The sequence below is a fragment of the Sturnus vulgaris genome, chromosome 6, assembly GCF_052056855.1.
Source record: "Sturnus vulgaris isolate bStuVul1 chromosome 6, bStuVul1.hap1, whole genome shotgun sequence".
In the NCBI taxonomy this organism is placed as follows: domain Eukaryota; kingdom Metazoa; phylum Chordata; class Aves; order Passeriformes; family Sturnidae; genus Sturnus; species Sturnus vulgaris.
This window is the reverse complement of record NC_142248.1, coordinates 14437713-14453792: the sequence shown is the minus strand read 5'-3', so window position 1 is coordinate 14453792 and position 16080 is coordinate 14437713. Positions and strand designations below refer to the sequence as shown.

Sequence of the window (16080 nt, the reverse complement as noted above, 5' to 3'; positions counted from 1 at the left end):
TGCTCTAGGGGAGTCCTAGAGCAGACAAACTAATGTGAGCCTTTGTTCTGATGCTAATCAAGATAGGGATAATTCTTCTGACTATGCCTCTTCCCCTCAGAATCCTCTAGGACTGATAAGGCATTAAGCTCACTTTTTGCTGGGCCTGCCTCATGTCTGTCCTTGTTTTCTGTAACTGCTAACTTGTGTGCCAAGTTTAAAGTTTTAAGAAGACTTCGTTAGGAAAGTTTACTTAATTTTTTTTTTTTTGTGTTTCTGGGTGGTACTTGTACACTTCAGTATAATAGATAGCTTGGTGGCTGTGTGTGTGTGTTTATTTTTTGAATCATTAAGTAAAAAAACGCAGCTCTTTGTTGATGCAAGATACATTGGAGTGAATGCAGTGGCATCTTTTGCTACGTGTTGGGACTTGTAACTGAAATGTACAAGGTACTTTTCATTCTGTCTCTTCTTGGCCAAAGCAAATAAATCTTGTTTCTCAGATGCTTTTTGGGATTCCTTAAGAGACTAACTTCTGATCCCTAGTCCAAAGAGCTCTGTAAGTTTTCTAGAGTGAATGTGTATGCAAGCTTGGTAATGTTTTCGTTTCTGCCAGTAATCTGCTCTCAGCCTAAACATAATCTGCACGGCATCAGAGATAAGATTGAAACCTAAGTATGTAGTAAAATATGACTCTGCCTGTGATGTAACACAAAAAATAGTGCCTCTTCACCACATCTTATTTGTGACAATGGGGAAAGGGTGGTGGGGAAAATACAGTTATGTCTCATATGAAATGCTTGCATCAGGCAGAGCTGTTAACAAATGTCATGTAGATCAAGAAGAGGAGGGAAGAAGTGTTCAGACTTAGCCTCTTTAGCCTCTCCTTGGCAGTAAGAAGCTGATGAGAAGCTCATCCTTGTGCTCCTAAAAGCAGCTCTGCTAATATAGCAGTGCCGTTGGTGATAGTGGGCTCTCTGAGGATCGGTGGGGGCAATCCTCCATGGATAATCTGTCCTGGCTCTGGCTGGGCTGGCCTTTGGTGAATTTGTAAGGGAGTTTGTGGTCTTTCCTCCACAGGGCAGTTTGAGAGCCCTTTTGGTATCAGTATAGAGCAGAGGGATGGGAAGGATTTAGACAGGTTAAAGATCTGCCCTGGAAGACAGAGACTGCATATGTGTGCACAGCTAGCATGAGCATATTGGTGCAATGCTCTCATGTTTCATTTTGGTGGAGTCTTTTTCCCTAATGCAGAATTGGAGAAGTCCTGCAGTGATGATGTAAAAATCCGATTTCTTTGCAAACTCTACAGTTTTTACCTACGTAGACATAGAATATCTAGACAAACTGAACCCCAAAACGTGTGAAAAGATAATGAGACAGAGGTAGAAAGGCTCCATCAGAAGATGCTCAACTGAGGAGACTGACTTGAAGTGCTTTCTGCCAGTGACTATGCACAGATGCAGGCTGTACATTTCAAAGTAATCCAGCCTGGCTCCTTGATGCAAACCTGCATGGAAACATTAGCTGTGGGAAGGGGTTTATCAGCTCTTCTAAACAGTGTTGTTTTTTAAGATTGATTCTGTTGACAATATCCCAAAGAGGCATCACTACCAGATATGGTACATTTTATGTGGGTAAAACTGCCTTTGCCTAGTGCTATTAACCCAACAACTGTTAAATCCCGGGAAATTTTCATTTTCAGAGTGATTGCTTTTACAACCTGAAAATAAAATCTGGAAGATGTATGTGGTTTTGGTTTTATCTTTTCTTTACCCTTGATTTGCATATGCAGGGCATTTCCTGCAAATGGGTACCTTGTACTTAGTTATTCATATTCTATCACTTTTCAAGGTCTTGCTTATCTTTTGTGACTTGAAACCAAGTAAGTTGATCTCTGTTAGCTTGGTTGACATGAGTACCTGTGCCCAGTGTTTTTCACCATCTCTAGCTGGGCATCCTACAGAGTGATGTGCATACTGCAGCCTTTCCAGGCATTGTTCCAGACGAGCCTTGCTGAATTTGAGATATGTGATAAGATTTATTTTTATTGTCTGATGTGCTTGGTGTCAAGCAACCGTACTTGCTAAAGCAAGCTGGTATTTTATAGTCCTCTTGCATTGTGCATTTAATTGCTGCATAACTGATTCCTCTGTGTCAAGCATACATTGATTTTGGGGTTTTTATGCCAACATTGATTTTGGGGGTTTTTATACCATTTGTTTAACAGGCTCTCAGTACACAGGGACATTTTGTCCCCTCTTTCTACTTAAAGTAGTACTTGGAGCTGTTGAGAGGTATTATTCAACTTAGAAAGCACAATGCTGTGTCTTAACAAGGGCTTGTGTATGCCCTAAACTCCGTGAAGATACAGCCAGGCACTGTCAAGGTACTCAGAGAAGTTAAAGGCAACATTTTCTTCCTTTTCAGCAGCTCACACGGACTGTTCAATTTGTTTAATCCCCATAAGTGGTGAATTTTATAGGATGGATATACTAACAGAGGGTTTTTTTTTCTTCCATGCCACAAAGATCAATATTAAATGTAAAATCAGTAAATTTTATCTACATGTTTTTTCCTCTAGGACTCACAATTACTTTAGTCTCTCTTGTCTTTGACTTATTCTCCTTCTTGGCTATGGAGCCAAAAATGTTATACGTGATAATGGTAGAATTCCCTCTTAAGTGTAGAAGGCAACCTGTTTTTTAAATTGAAAAAAAAAATTCTTTGAATGTAGGTGAGGTTCAGGAGGACAGTGAGATATTTGAAGGAGGCTTTTTGATCTGGCTTAATACTTTAGTATACTGGGATTATCCCATGAGCTCACTAGAGTTACTTCAGAGTTGCATTGTGAAGGTAATTGCTGTTACACCGTCACTTGATGTTGGCAAGGCTATTGCAGAGATCCTCTCCCCTTTTGGCCAAGGGAAATAAAAAAAATGTTGCACCCAGAGTGTGTGGAATGCCTTGAGGAGAGTGATGCTGTGCCTGCTAGCCAGGAATTGGATACTGAGAAATGTGTTGGACTTGCACTGCCTGTAAGAACAGAGACTGATAGCTCTGGAGGCTGAGGTTCTATTAGTGTCTCAGGGAAAATACCCATGTGGAAAGTTGATTAGTGTAGGCAGTATAGCAACCTTTGTATAGTGCCATGAATCTTGTGTAGCTGCTACCTGGCTTCTCTGTGAGCTTCTTGCCTTCTAAAGCATCTGCAGGAAATGGCACAGTAAATTAGATGTGCTTGTTTTGATCACTTGTGGATTTTTGCACACCTGTATGTGTGCAATTTTTGAGGGTAGATCAGTTTCCTCGGTATATATTTGTCTGTAATCAAGGTGTAATCTCCAGTGTGCTAGGCAGTGCTCCCAAATGAGGACTCAAATACCAGTCAAAGTGCAGTAAGGCGCGACGGAGGAAAAAAGGCATGTAAAAATGTAACTAAAACTGAAATAGTCTGATTCTTTTATGTGATGTTACTCTTAGGATGTTGGTGATATGAGTACATTTGGTAAGACAAACTTTACAACAATCTACCAGTCTCCTGGTGTCCAGGACCTAGTTCTTGGAATGCAATGATGTTCATTAGCTTCCAGTGTGGAAGAATTATCATTTGGCCATAGGTTTTTGCCTTTAGGCTGTGTTTGGCAAAATAAGTTTTAGGTAAATATAATCCCGTTTGCTTTTTATTGGTATTGAACCTTAAGTCCCATTCATTCTCCTGGGCTTTTCTATGATGAAGACATTGCTGGGGTGAGCCTTGCACTTGGATAACTTGCCTGTGTTCTATAGATTACTCTGTAGCAAAGGATGAGTTTATTTGAAGTCTCCTGGAAGAAAAGCTAAAATAGCTGAAGTACATAAGCAAAAGCTCATTGAGTAAAAATTATATGCTACCACAATTAATGGCTGTTTCCAGTGTAATAGGGTGTAACACGTGGCTGCTGCGTGCCTTGCACTGCTGCATGCCTGTGTGTGACTTCGTTATGTTGTGGTTTTCCCAATGTGTAAGGCTGTAAGGTTGCCAAGCTTTCAGCTGCTGGTGCAGGGTTGTGCCAGCCACACCTGGCACACGGGGAGGAGGTGACCTTGTAGGTGTGCAGGGCATGGGCAGCCTCAGGGAGGAAAAGCATTCAGGTGCTGCTGCTGATTTCTTCTGCAGTAGCTCTGAGCTAGACCTTACTTCCTTTTGCATCAAACAGGAATGCTTCCTCACCAGACTTAACGGGAGGAAAGCTGAAATACTTGATGTTCCAAAACAAAAATCCTATTGCTTTGGGGTTTCTTAATGCCTCATGAGCAGACTAGGTAAAGGGACTTGGTCCACTGCTTTACTTCCCTGTGCTACATGAGATGATGAGCAACCAAGCTGTCCTGTATCTAAAGTTCAGACCTTGGCAGAACAGCTGGGTGGTATTGCATATATCCGAAGTTTCTTTTAATTTGCAGGGAAAAAAAATCCTTTAATTATTGAATAGGTGACAAATACACACGTCAAAGTGAGACTTTTGAAGCAAAGCTTGGCTTATAAGGTAGAAGTAATCATGGCTCTTGTAGTGGAAGTTTAATGTTGGCACTACAGAACTGAGGACAGACTTGGGAAAAGACAATGTATAAGTCTTTTGTCTGTCCTGTGATATATTGGCCTTGCCCCTTTGACCTCCTTATCCTTGGCAGAGGGCAGGTGCCACGTGTAGAGGAACTTTAGCCACTGTCATTTTCTGCAGTCCTGTGTGCTTCTGTTGAGGTGACACGCACAACAGCTGGTCTGCTCTGACCTTTTCTTCTTAGGCTTCCACATGCAAAGGGATCACTGTCCAGCTCTGGTTTCAGGTGATCCTAAAGAGATGGACTATCCCAAGTTTCACACAGGAAAACAATGGATTTTAGTTGTCTCCACAAAATCCACCTTTTCTGGAAACTCTAACAAGTCTGCTACTGTTTGACTGCTGTTAGCCACAAGCAGAGTGAATTATACTAGGAAAAAAACAAAACCTGAAAGTATTTGTTATGGAAGTCCATATTTAATCTTTCCCTGTAGCTTTTGACTTGCTTAAAACTACAGGCTTTCTGATTTCCGAGACTATTGATTGCCCTGTGTCTAAAAATGCATTTAATTATGTGATGCTTTTATAGGCAGTAGGTCTTCCTTCTCACATGGAAAAAATGGAGGCTACAGATCTTGCTACAAATTGTGAGTAACTTCTGGTGACAAGGAAAAACATAACAATAACATAAATCGTGTGCAGAAGCCCGAGTTGCAGAAGGCTTTAGATTCAGAAGCTTCCATCCAGCTTTCAGCTTCCATAGGTTTCTACATTACACAAGTGCAGTTTCTGCTGCACTTTAGTGTGAAATGTATCCTTTCATAGTAGGATCATCAGTAAAAGAAGGCAAAATATGTAAGAAAATGACACTTTGTTCTACAAACTCATCATCAAAAGCTGACTTTCATAAGCATAAAAGATAAAATTCCTGGTCCTAACATGAGACTTCTAGACAACTCTCTCAGTAAATACTTAACCTAGCAGTAGCTAAAATTCTGATATGTAATCTCCTTTTGTCTCTGGCACTTTCTGGCTGTGGGGCTGTTAAGCCAGACACTTGCTGTCTGCCTCTCTTCTGTGCTATATGGCTTTTTCCACCTACTGCTTGGGAGGAGGCTGAAGAAGCCTTGCTGTCTCAGCAGTGGACTTGAACCCCACACAAGAGCTATACAGGAGGTACCTGGGATACTGCCTTTTTGTCTTCCTGTAAGCAAATGCTTGCCTTTCCTGGAGACACCTATGGATTACTCTGCATGTAAGAGAGATGTATGGGTCAGGGCAATAATATACTTGGATTCACACTGGAGTGTTTTAAAGCAGTTGGAGAAGGGAGGCTGGGACATGTTGTGGCGTGAATGGATCTGGGAAGTAGTGCTGGCACTAATTAATCTGGCCTGTCATTTTTCATTTTATTTACTCCTGGCACTTGATTGTCAGACTAGACTTTTATACTGTGTTCTCTTTGCGGCTTAGACTGCTCAGACTGATGCAAAGTCTTTCTAATCCTTTTTGCTATCTGTCTCTTGCAAGGAAAACTCAATTGACAGACTGAATACTTGAATTCCAGACAGCAAGTGTGGATTCAGGCAAGACCTTGTTGGGAAGGACAGCTCTTACAGAGGTGAATTAACTTGTGTGCTCTGTCTTGGCAGCTGTTGAGGGCCTTTGCTAGTGTCAGGGGTCTTATCTGCTTTCACAGCTAAATGTTACCCACTAACAGGTGGGTGTTCAAATAGAAAAAGATCTTATTGATCTAGTTTGGGTTTTTTGAAGAGACAATGAGGATGTGTTAAGATTGTCCCTCTTGCCTTGTAACTTTGCTGCATGGCAGATCCGTATATGGGGTAGCACTGCAGAGGTAGAAACTTTCTCAGCCGGCAGGCAAAGTGTTCTGCAAAATATTAGAAACATTGCTGCCATTCTCCCGCCCTCATGTTTGTTGAAGGAACACATGTTTCTGGGTACTCTGATTGCAACCAACTGTGTTGGTTGCAGTTCTGAGCAGTGCTTTCAGGAACTGAAGATTGCTTCATCATAGTGGTTGAGATGTACTGTGCTAACTGTGCTTACTGCTGCCAAATGCTGCAGAACTCGAGTGTTAACTATAATCTGCTGGTGACAAAACTGGTCTTTCAGTGTTGCAGCTCTGCCTTGACTCTGAATAAACCAGGCTTATGTTAGGACTAAGCAAAACTCCTACATGGACATTCTCATCCTCCTCATTCTGGCATCTTGACATAGAAAGTGCCCTGAGCTTGATTGTCTGGACCAGAATACTGACAGTACCAGTTCTTGGAAGGCCATATCTGGACTGGGAATGCTGTGTCTGTGATAGGGAAAGGGAAACGGGCATTTTTCCTCTTAAATTGGGAGGAATGACCTATTGCTTTTGCTTTTAAATATGAATGAACTCATTCTCCTTACCTTAGATATTGGCCATATGGTATTCCTGGTAAAAGTAGCAGATGTTCTTCTTCTGCTGTGTTTTGCTTTGGTACACAAATTATCTTTGTTTTCTTTCTGTCCTGTCTGCAGTGGGCTGTGATATTGCTCATCTTGAGTGTATCAGGTTATTGCCCTGATTTTCTAAACGTTCAATTAGAGATAAGACAGGGTGTGCATGAAATGTTGCTTGGGTAGTAGATCTGACGTGTATGTGTATAGGTGTTAAAAACCCTGGTTCAGTATGTTCAGCTCAGTAACTTCTGCTGTTTTACTGTTACTTATGACCCTTGCACTTTGTTCTTCAGCATAAGAACGGGTTCCACCCCACCTTCTTTATGGTAGTTTGGTTTGGTTTTGCTAGTGCAAGCAGTTCTTTGCAAATCTGCATCACTTTGTATCCCAGTCCGTTGTTTTCCTAGTGAGAGAATGAGGATATTTTTGCATGTAAGTGGTTGTTTTCTATGTTCTCCCTGCCAGTGTAGTTTGTCTTCTTATGTACTCGTGAGCCTCTGTTCCACTTTACTATGGAAGAGTAGGCATGTGGAGGTGAACTGCAGTTTGAGTGCCAGACAGACCATGGCATTTGGCAGTCTGAATGCAGGAGTTTGTGGACTGCACCCATAAAGAGTAGTTCTCTGTTGTGTCTTTTGTTTGGATAGGGTATGAAGTACTTGACACAACACTCAAACTTTAGTCCTTGGTAGTGAAGATAACTCAGGTCTTCCTATGTTGTGTATTCTTGGGAATGCTCATGTGGAAAGGTGCACATTGCTTTGCCATGGGAGTTGTCTTGCCCTAAAGCAGTGCCAGCAGCTGGCTGAGTGTGCTCTGCTGTGCTGACCTGTGTGAAATCTCTTTCACACACGCAGCTGGAGCAGACATAGCTATAGACCAGGCTCTTCTGTAGGCTGCTTATCTGGGCATAGTTGAAGGCCACTCCTTCCTTCCCTTTTCTCTGTAAATCCAGCTGTGGTCAAAATTTATTTCTACTCTCTGTTTAGGAACCCTGCCTGCTGATTTTCTTTGTAAAGATAAGCACATCAGTATGGACATAATTACTAAGAAGGGTGTCAAAGGAGAATGTGGTGGTAGTTTTTTTTAAGATTTCTAGAATAAGAAGGAGGATTTGCTGTTAATATCAAGGAAGCTGCCATGATTTAACAAGAAAAAATTGTCCATAGTTCAGTAAGGGATATGGTGATGAGATTGGTTAATGTGAAGCAGTTGTTTTCTTTTGTCTTTCATTTTTGAGAGAATGCAGATTCCAAATGTGGAACAGTTCAAAATGTGTGTGTGGTTGATTGTGCTCTCTGGTTAATGTGATACAGAGAAGAGGCACTAACACACGTCTTGTGACCAGTCTGTTGATACTTTATCTCTTGCTTTACTTTGGAAGGCCTGTGGTTGTGACATGGGCCGATTCCCCTTTGGGGAAAACACGAGTCTCTAGAGGACAGATTCTGTCTTTCTGATGAAAGAAACAGAAATGTAGATGTGTTTACCTCAGGGCCCAAGGCGTTTGCCTCAGATCATGCACTGAAGAAACCTGTAGTAAGGAAGTGCCCTTCATGTCTGTGTTCAGAAGCCACTAGTCCTTTCTGGAAGATTTGTGTCTGGGTGCTCTTGGGCCTGTTTTCTGTTTAATGCTGTAAGTTACCTGTGAAAGTTTGTGCATTCTACTTAGCATGTGAGGGCTTCTAGCTCTCACGTTTAATGAGACAAGGTGGTCTTGTAGGCAGCTCTAACTGGGAAATGCTGTCACTTGCAAGTCACTTCCAAACTTAGTGTGGCCCTTTAGCAGAGCTGGGCAACAGACCAAACTCTTTTAAGCATCTGCTTGTATAGGAGACTGAAACCTAGAGTGCTTTGTCTAAGGGGGAAAGAGTCTGTTTGATGATGGTGGGATTAATGATAGAGTTGTTCAGTTATGGTAGATGGCTCTAAAATTGTAATACTGCTCTTACTAGAAGACAAAACCACAAGAGTGAAACCTGCTGATAGCTGTGTTTGGGAGCAGACTTGTGTTCCCTGAGAATCCCACCGGGCTCAGTTACAAGGATGCAACAAAGCATTTTTTTCATCTTTGTCCATAATCAAAAGAGGAACAGCTGCTCTGGGGGTGATAAAAAGCAAGGAAAGGCCAGATAAATTCCAAGACATTGAGAAGAGACAGATTCTTTTGTAACACTCTAATTTGTATTTGCAGTTACTACAGTCTCTGAGGTGCTGCCACAATGTACACAGTTTAAGCAAAAACAAAACAGAAAAAAGGGTTGTTTAAACTCTGGTCGACAAGATCAGTGTTCAAAATGGCTGGAGGTGTTTTGTGGCAAATCTGTGTTTCTCTATCCCACTGCTCTCAGTAATTTGCCCTGCACTGCCATTGTAGCACCACATGTTCCATGCTGCAGGAATGCTTTGGCTTAATATCAAGCTCTGAAAGATATGTTCAGTAGCAGCTCATGATCTCAGCCAAGGAGGAGGTGTATGCTTTTGTAGGTTCTGTCTCTTAAGGAGGTATGGCTAAACTGGGAACAGTTTTAATAAATTACAAAATAAAACCCCTATATCCCATTCCCATCTCTCCTCCACCTCCTCTCTTCCTCCCCTTCCCCAAGAGCTCTCCCTGCCACAAAACCTGCACATTTTCTGAAAGCTCATCTTGCATGGGAGAAGAGACAGTTTGCTCTTTCCTGGAGCAGGAGATTGCTGCGTTCCCATTTGTGGTTCTTTAGGGAAGCCTTTTGCAGGTATGTGCAGGGTGGTGATAATCCCTTGCAGGAAGGAGCATAGCTTGCACTGTGTGTGCTCAGCTCACCTGTGCACTGAGCTCTGCAGAGTGGGGGGCTGTGTGCCTGCATTGCTGCTGCTGCAGCTGCACGGGACCTTGGCGAAATGCACAAAGTAACTGCCCTCAAAACCTTCCAAACTCATTCCTGTCTGCCCGGGGGCGATTTTTTTTCAGTCGTGGGAAGTCCTGGAGACATTGCTAATGAGTTCAGCTGAGGAAATCACACAAGGAACTGTGGGAGAGGTAAGGCTCCTTCTTGCGTGCCAAGCCTGAACTAGAATGTGTGCAAAGAAGGCAAGGAGGTGTGGTAAAAAGTCTTAGGAAAAAACGAAAGAAATGAAACAGAGGTGAGGCAGTGTTAAGACTTGAAAATGAAGGGAAAGAGCTAGAAACTGGAGAGGGTAGCCACTGGCAATGAAAGTCTTAGTTTTTAGTCCTTCCATAACTCTGATTTTATAAATCAATAAGTATCAAGCTCATGTCAGTGACTGTAGCTACAAAAATATAAAGGAGGTTAAATATTTACTGATAAGAATTTGAGGAAAACTTGTTTTCAAGTAGTTTTGCTCTGATTCTTGCTGTTGAGTCAAATTATTGGCATATTTGGAACACAAATACCTCATGTATCTGAGTGACCTTTTAATTTCCTTTTCAGTCTTCTGAACTGTAGTGAATAATGAACTGTAGTGAACAAAGAAAGCATTAAGAACAGGCGTGGTGCAGACTTTATTGCATGTTTGCAGTGGACCTAAGAACTCTGCATTTCTTTGGGTGTGATATAACAAGAACCTGCTGTGAGAGTAAGATCTCTGGGACCAGTGATCACTCAAATTAAAGAGGTGGTTTCCCTCCACCTCATGGTGGCTTACGATATCCGATATCCGTGTAGCAGTGGTCTTTTTTTTTTTTGCTCAGTGTTTATACAGCACCTAGCACAACATGGTCTGACTTGTGGGCTCCGATTTCTGCCTTTCTTTAACCTGCAAGTGTTAATGAGGCAAGAAGTGCTTGTGAAGGGCATTTTTGCCTAGTCACATACCTGTCTGAAAGCAAAAGTTTATCCTTTGGCATGTGCCCCAGGCTTCCTGTCTGCATCTCTTCCTTAGCAGGGTCTTCTGCAGCCAGTGCCAACTAGCTGTTTTGTAGGAAAAAGGATGTTAAAAAGTACGTGCTAAAGAGAAGGGATGAGAAATGTCGTTTCAGCCAAGAGACTTTGATTGTTGGAAGGGGAGGAGCATGCAGCAGAGGGGGAAGCAGCATGAGATGAGTGGGCTTTTCATTGCACAGCATGAAAAGATCCTACAACTAAAATCGGATCTAACCTTTGCTTCCTGTGTGTCTTACAAGAAATGTTTTCCATGTAAGGCAAGAAGAGCCTGCTGTAAGGAAGCATGTGGCTGTCATTTATTTCAGAAAATGTGTCTCAGCATTCAGTGTAGAAAAACAGACCAAGGAGACCTGTGGTAACTGCAGCCTTTATTGCCCACGTTTATGCTATTTAAAGAGTAGTCTTCTCCAGTTTGATTCTGGTAAAATAGCAGGCTGACTACTTGTAGGTGAGGGGATTTAGCCAGGCATTGCTGGGGATAGGCCTGACATTTCTCAAGTCAACATAATTGGATTATTCAGATGATGGTAAGCCAACACCTTTCCAGAAGGTTTCTAGAGCTCTGGTTTGACTCTGGGTAAATGATTTCTTACGAAAGTCCCCTATACAAAGCCACCTACACTTCAGGTGTGGTTTTAAAAAGAAGTGTTGATTATGTTAATCACCTCTCTGAAGTTCTTTAAGGCTTTAATTCCTGATTCCCTTTCTCCCCTCATACTTTTCCTTGACTTAAAACAGAGGAGAAAAAAAAATTTTGTCTCAGAAATGGGGATTTAATAATTTTCTTAATTGAAGAAGCCAAGGATTCCTTTTTGCATCTTGAAATGAAGGTGTTTGTGGGCCTTGGGTTAATCTTAATATGTAAAAAATAGTTTCAGCTCTCAACTTCAGCTAATTTAATGAACCAGACCCTCCCAGGATTGATGACATTAAGGCAGTAATCTGCATGTCCCGTTTCAGTCTTCTCCTCAACTTTTTTTTAGGCTTCTGTGAAGAAGTTAGACTCATTGGTATTAACTCAAACCCTTTGCATTTTGGGAGAACACGCGTAGAAGGGAACTGTGATCCCTCTGCATGTTCTCATCTCTTGACTGGTTTGCAGGTGAGCTCTGTAGCCTGTTCTCAGGGTTGAGCATTACTGTGCTCTGAGATGACATGGCTCCCACGATGCCACTTCCTTCTTTCTGCATTTCTTCATTCTCATCAGATCAGGAGTCCTTCCTGCAGTTCGGAAGTCAAGATTATTTCCCCAGAAAAGAAAGCAGGCAAAAATTTTGGGTTGGGCACCTTGGAACTATTGATGTTGCAGACCATGCCTGTTACTTCCTCTTGTCTATTCAAGAGATCCCTGAGAATTGTTGAGCAAATTGCTGATCCTGATGTCAAGCTGTTTGCATTCCTCTATATACATGTGTAAGCATTTGTAGAAACTAACACTTATGTCTATATGGGTTTTATTTAGAATGTTTGGCTTTAGAGGGAAAGGAAATTGGTAACACTGAAAGATGGTGTTAATGAATTTAACCAGTTGTTTTGCAATAAATCCTTAAACTGCAGAGGCAAAAGGAAAACAGCTCTGGTGATGACAACTGCTGACTTTCAAAAGACTAAATCGCATATCAGATTTACAAAATGGGGAAAACAAATCCAGTCTTAAGGGTACATTATAAAAAGGTACATACCCTTTGAGAAACTAATTTCAAAATAGGTTAAATGAACATGAAAATCCTCTGCTGTTGAAAGTCATTTTAAATCACCTTCTCACTCTTTGATGGGTCTTGCATATTAATTTTGTTATACTGTAAACTCTTGTAGCTGATCTCTTTGTCCTGCTGCTTGGAGCACTGTGTTACAGGTAAAAACACGAAGAGCAGGACTTTTAAACAAGCTTGCTTTATACTAATTCTAATAACCTTTATTTAATCAATTCAGTCTGAGGGAACCTTGTTTCCAGAGACAGGAAATTGCTTGAGGATTACTGGCTGTCGCAGGACCTTTGTATTTATTTGCAAAATGTCTGGAAAAAAATAATAAGAGAATCAGTCTTCCTTTAAAGGCAGTTGAAACTGGAGTTGCTATGCTTTTCCCATGAGGCTAGGTAGAGGTCACTGGGAATTCTGTGCTAGAATGTTTTTTCTTGGCAAATAGTTTCAAGGCTTCAGTGTAGTCTTGTGGGGTGCTTGGAGACACCTCAAAACCTCAAGCAAAGCAGGAAGTGACCTTATTTACTTAGCTGCTAGTGGCTTGACATCCTTATTCCTTATCTTCAGATAGTAGAGAATTAAATATGTGTGCTCTAAAATGCACTTTTTAGAGGTAATGGGGAAGGATCTTCACTTTTCAGCTCTGTGTGTGCAAGAGGAGCACGGCATACAGGTGCCTGGGGCAGCACACGTGGTATCTTTTATGTTCATGTGCCCAGCCCGTTGACATTTGAATACAAGAATGCTGGACAAGTGAAAAGAAATAGAGAAATCCAGAAGACTCCATAATCTCTCTTCTTGGTTGTGTTTCATGGATGATTGCCTGGTAGCTGGGGTGGAGGATTATGCCTGGAGCCAGGAGGCAAGGCAGCCCCTGGGAATGGTGTGCTTGGCTGAGGGACAGCAGGCAGAGAGACAAGTGCTCAGGTCAATAGCAGGATGCTTTACCTCTGTTCTGGTCCCAGTGGTGAAGAGGTGTTGCCTGGGGCTTTATCCAGAGTTTGTCTTTGCACATTTTGAGTATCAGGAGGGAATATAATCTTTAGAAGGGTTTTCCCTAGAGTTTTGAGGTAGACTGAATAAAGCCTAGCTGTGCTTTTGCAGTTCTAGGTGGTGTGGCAAAACAGCCAAAGTGTGAGGTAGAAGATTAAATAACCTGTATGCTCTGACTTTTGGGTGTAACTTGTTCTGACCTAGCGGGGGCATGTGTGATTCTTGTTTGTGTGCAGCACCACTTTGTAGCCCTGCACAAAACTGTAAAATTTACTGCTGAGCATTTTGCTGACTCTTGCTGTTCTGCTTTGTGCAACTTTCCCCTCTCTTTCGGCTTTGATTTAATTTGCCTTCCTGTAACACTAACAAGCCTGTGTTACCTTTGGCTATTTTGGAGCACTCTCACCTAGCTTTCTGGCTTTTAATCTGCATGGAAACCATGATGCTGGAGCCATGCTTTAGGTGAATAATTTAGATACAGAGCATCTTTATGCATACTAAATTATTTTTTCCACACTTAATGTGGATTGAAAATGGAGATGGTTTTAGGAGCAAGAAGCCTGTACCATTTCTTGGCCTAGCATATTGGGCTGCTTGCTTAAGTCAGAGAGTGGTTTCAGACACTTCAGCCTTGGCAGCAAATCTGAGGTGGGAGTGTTTCCTCAGCTAGTGCTTCCACTGGCCCCAGAGCTGTCCTTGTGCAAGGGCCCAGTTTCCCCCAGAAGTTCCTGAAAGTTTCATTATTGTTGCAAAGGGGATGTTTAGCTGCAGGGTGGGTGTGGGAGCAGCAGCATGGGGGTGTGTAATCACCCAGGAGCAAGGGGTCATCCTGCAGCCCAGGTAGCCTGTAAGTGCTTGGATGGTGGAGGGACAACCCCCGCTGGCTCTGCAAAGGGGAGATGCTGATGTACAAGACATGGAGCAGACTGCAGGTCAGTAAAGGGTGAGGAGCCATTGCTGCTTTATAAAGAAGGTGCTGAGAGTTGCTAAATGAGCAGTTACAACCAGGCAGTGCTGAACATTTTGTTTGAGTTTGATTGCAGCTAGACAGAGGCCCCTTCCTGGGGAGTGGAGGAATGGGGGTCCCTCTGACACTTGCAGGGTGGTGCAGAAGGCTGGTTGTGCTCCCCCTCCTGCTGCAAGTCAGAGCATCCTGTGTCCCACCTCTGGGCTACCCTAGTTCCAGCTAACAGTGATTTATTTTTTTTTAATATTTTTTTTCTAATAGCCATGCTTTGTAAAATCTGAATGTCACTGAGTGAGGTGAGGAAGAAATTGAAGCTTTAAACTGGCCTTCTATTGAGATACAACCAACAGGTTTTATTCTGCAAACTCTTACTTCTCTACACTTCTTTCTGGCATGCTTCTCTCCCACCCCAATTTAATGGTGGAAATATGTAACACAAAATCTAAATCTTTAACATACAGTCTTTGGATGATGGTTGTAGGTCTCAGATGATGGTTTGCTATTCTGCTGGTAAGGGATCTATCCTGAGGATTCTTCTTGGAGCACTTGGCCTTATCATGGTGTGCTAATTGTCCTGAGGTCTTAACTTCGAGGGGCTTGAATGGGGATGCAGAATTTTTTCTTTTTTCATTGTACTCTGGCAAGAGTGATATGGCTCTGTGGAATAAAATGTGCCCAGTGCCACTGTGATGGATGTCTGCCACAGTGAGGGGTTTGTGGCAATACATGTGCATCTGTGCTGTTAGCACAGTGCATCCCAAGGAGGAAAAGCAATAAGAGTCATCTAGCAACTTTGCAGCTGCTAAAAAACAAAAGTAAAAGGAAATAGTGAGCTAATGGATGCAAAACCGAGCCATAGTGCTGAGACGTTTTGAAGGCCTGCCTTTTTGGGATCTATTGAAGTCATTCTCTGCTGTGTTAAAATCCCAAATGCAGTCTTAAGGCCAAAACCAGAATTTAAAACTTTCTTGGTTTGGTCAATTATCTGTCTTGTTGGAAGATTAAGTTTTCAGAGGACTTAAGGGACAGTCTTATTTTTCAGAGTTTTTGTGTCTGTGTTTATCTCTTAAAAGATCGATGTGCTGACAGACATTCAAATATCAAGGATTTATTAGCCTGGAATGTTCTGCTGGAACAACACATCTCTTGCTGAGAAGCTTCTTTATAAGGTGGGATACAAATAACAAGCACTGTACAATATTTGTCATCATTCCTTGGAAGTGGGTGATACTCCTATATAGTGGATTTTTTTATGTCTGGGAAATGTAATAATTTTAAACTTGAGTTGTGTCTCACAGCTGTGCTTTTAGGAATAAATGTAAGTGTTCCTCCATCTCCTTGTATAGCTCCTTACTTAAATATAAGACTGCTTCATGGAAGTTTATATTTGGAGGGTTTCTATAGGAAAAAGACTTGCAAATGGATGTCCTCTCAAGTGGCCGTGCAGCCTGGTGGTATTGCAGCTGCATGTATAGCAGACTGGTGCTTTTAGCCACATTAGCTGAAATGAAAGCAGAAGAAGTGGTAAGGATAGGGAGAAGCACATTCTA

The 16080-nt window shown here is 42.1% G+C and overlaps 1 protein-coding gene across 8 annotated transcripts in view; it reads left to right on the top strand.

Moving 5' to 3' along the window:
• Nucleotides 1–16080, top strand: part of SUSD6 (sushi domain containing 6) — a 90813-nt gene that overhangs the window by 21064 nt on the left and 53669 nt on the right. The window contains exon 1 of one of the 8 annotated variants that reach the window (XM_088167099.1): nt 5938–6144. The exons of the other annotated variants lie outside the window; for them this stretch is intronic. The gene's annotated coding sequence lies outside the window, so the exon portion shown is untranslated. Of the gene's footprint in view, nt 1–5937; nt 6145–16080 lie in introns of those variants that run through there. 8 annotated transcript variants of the gene reach the window in all.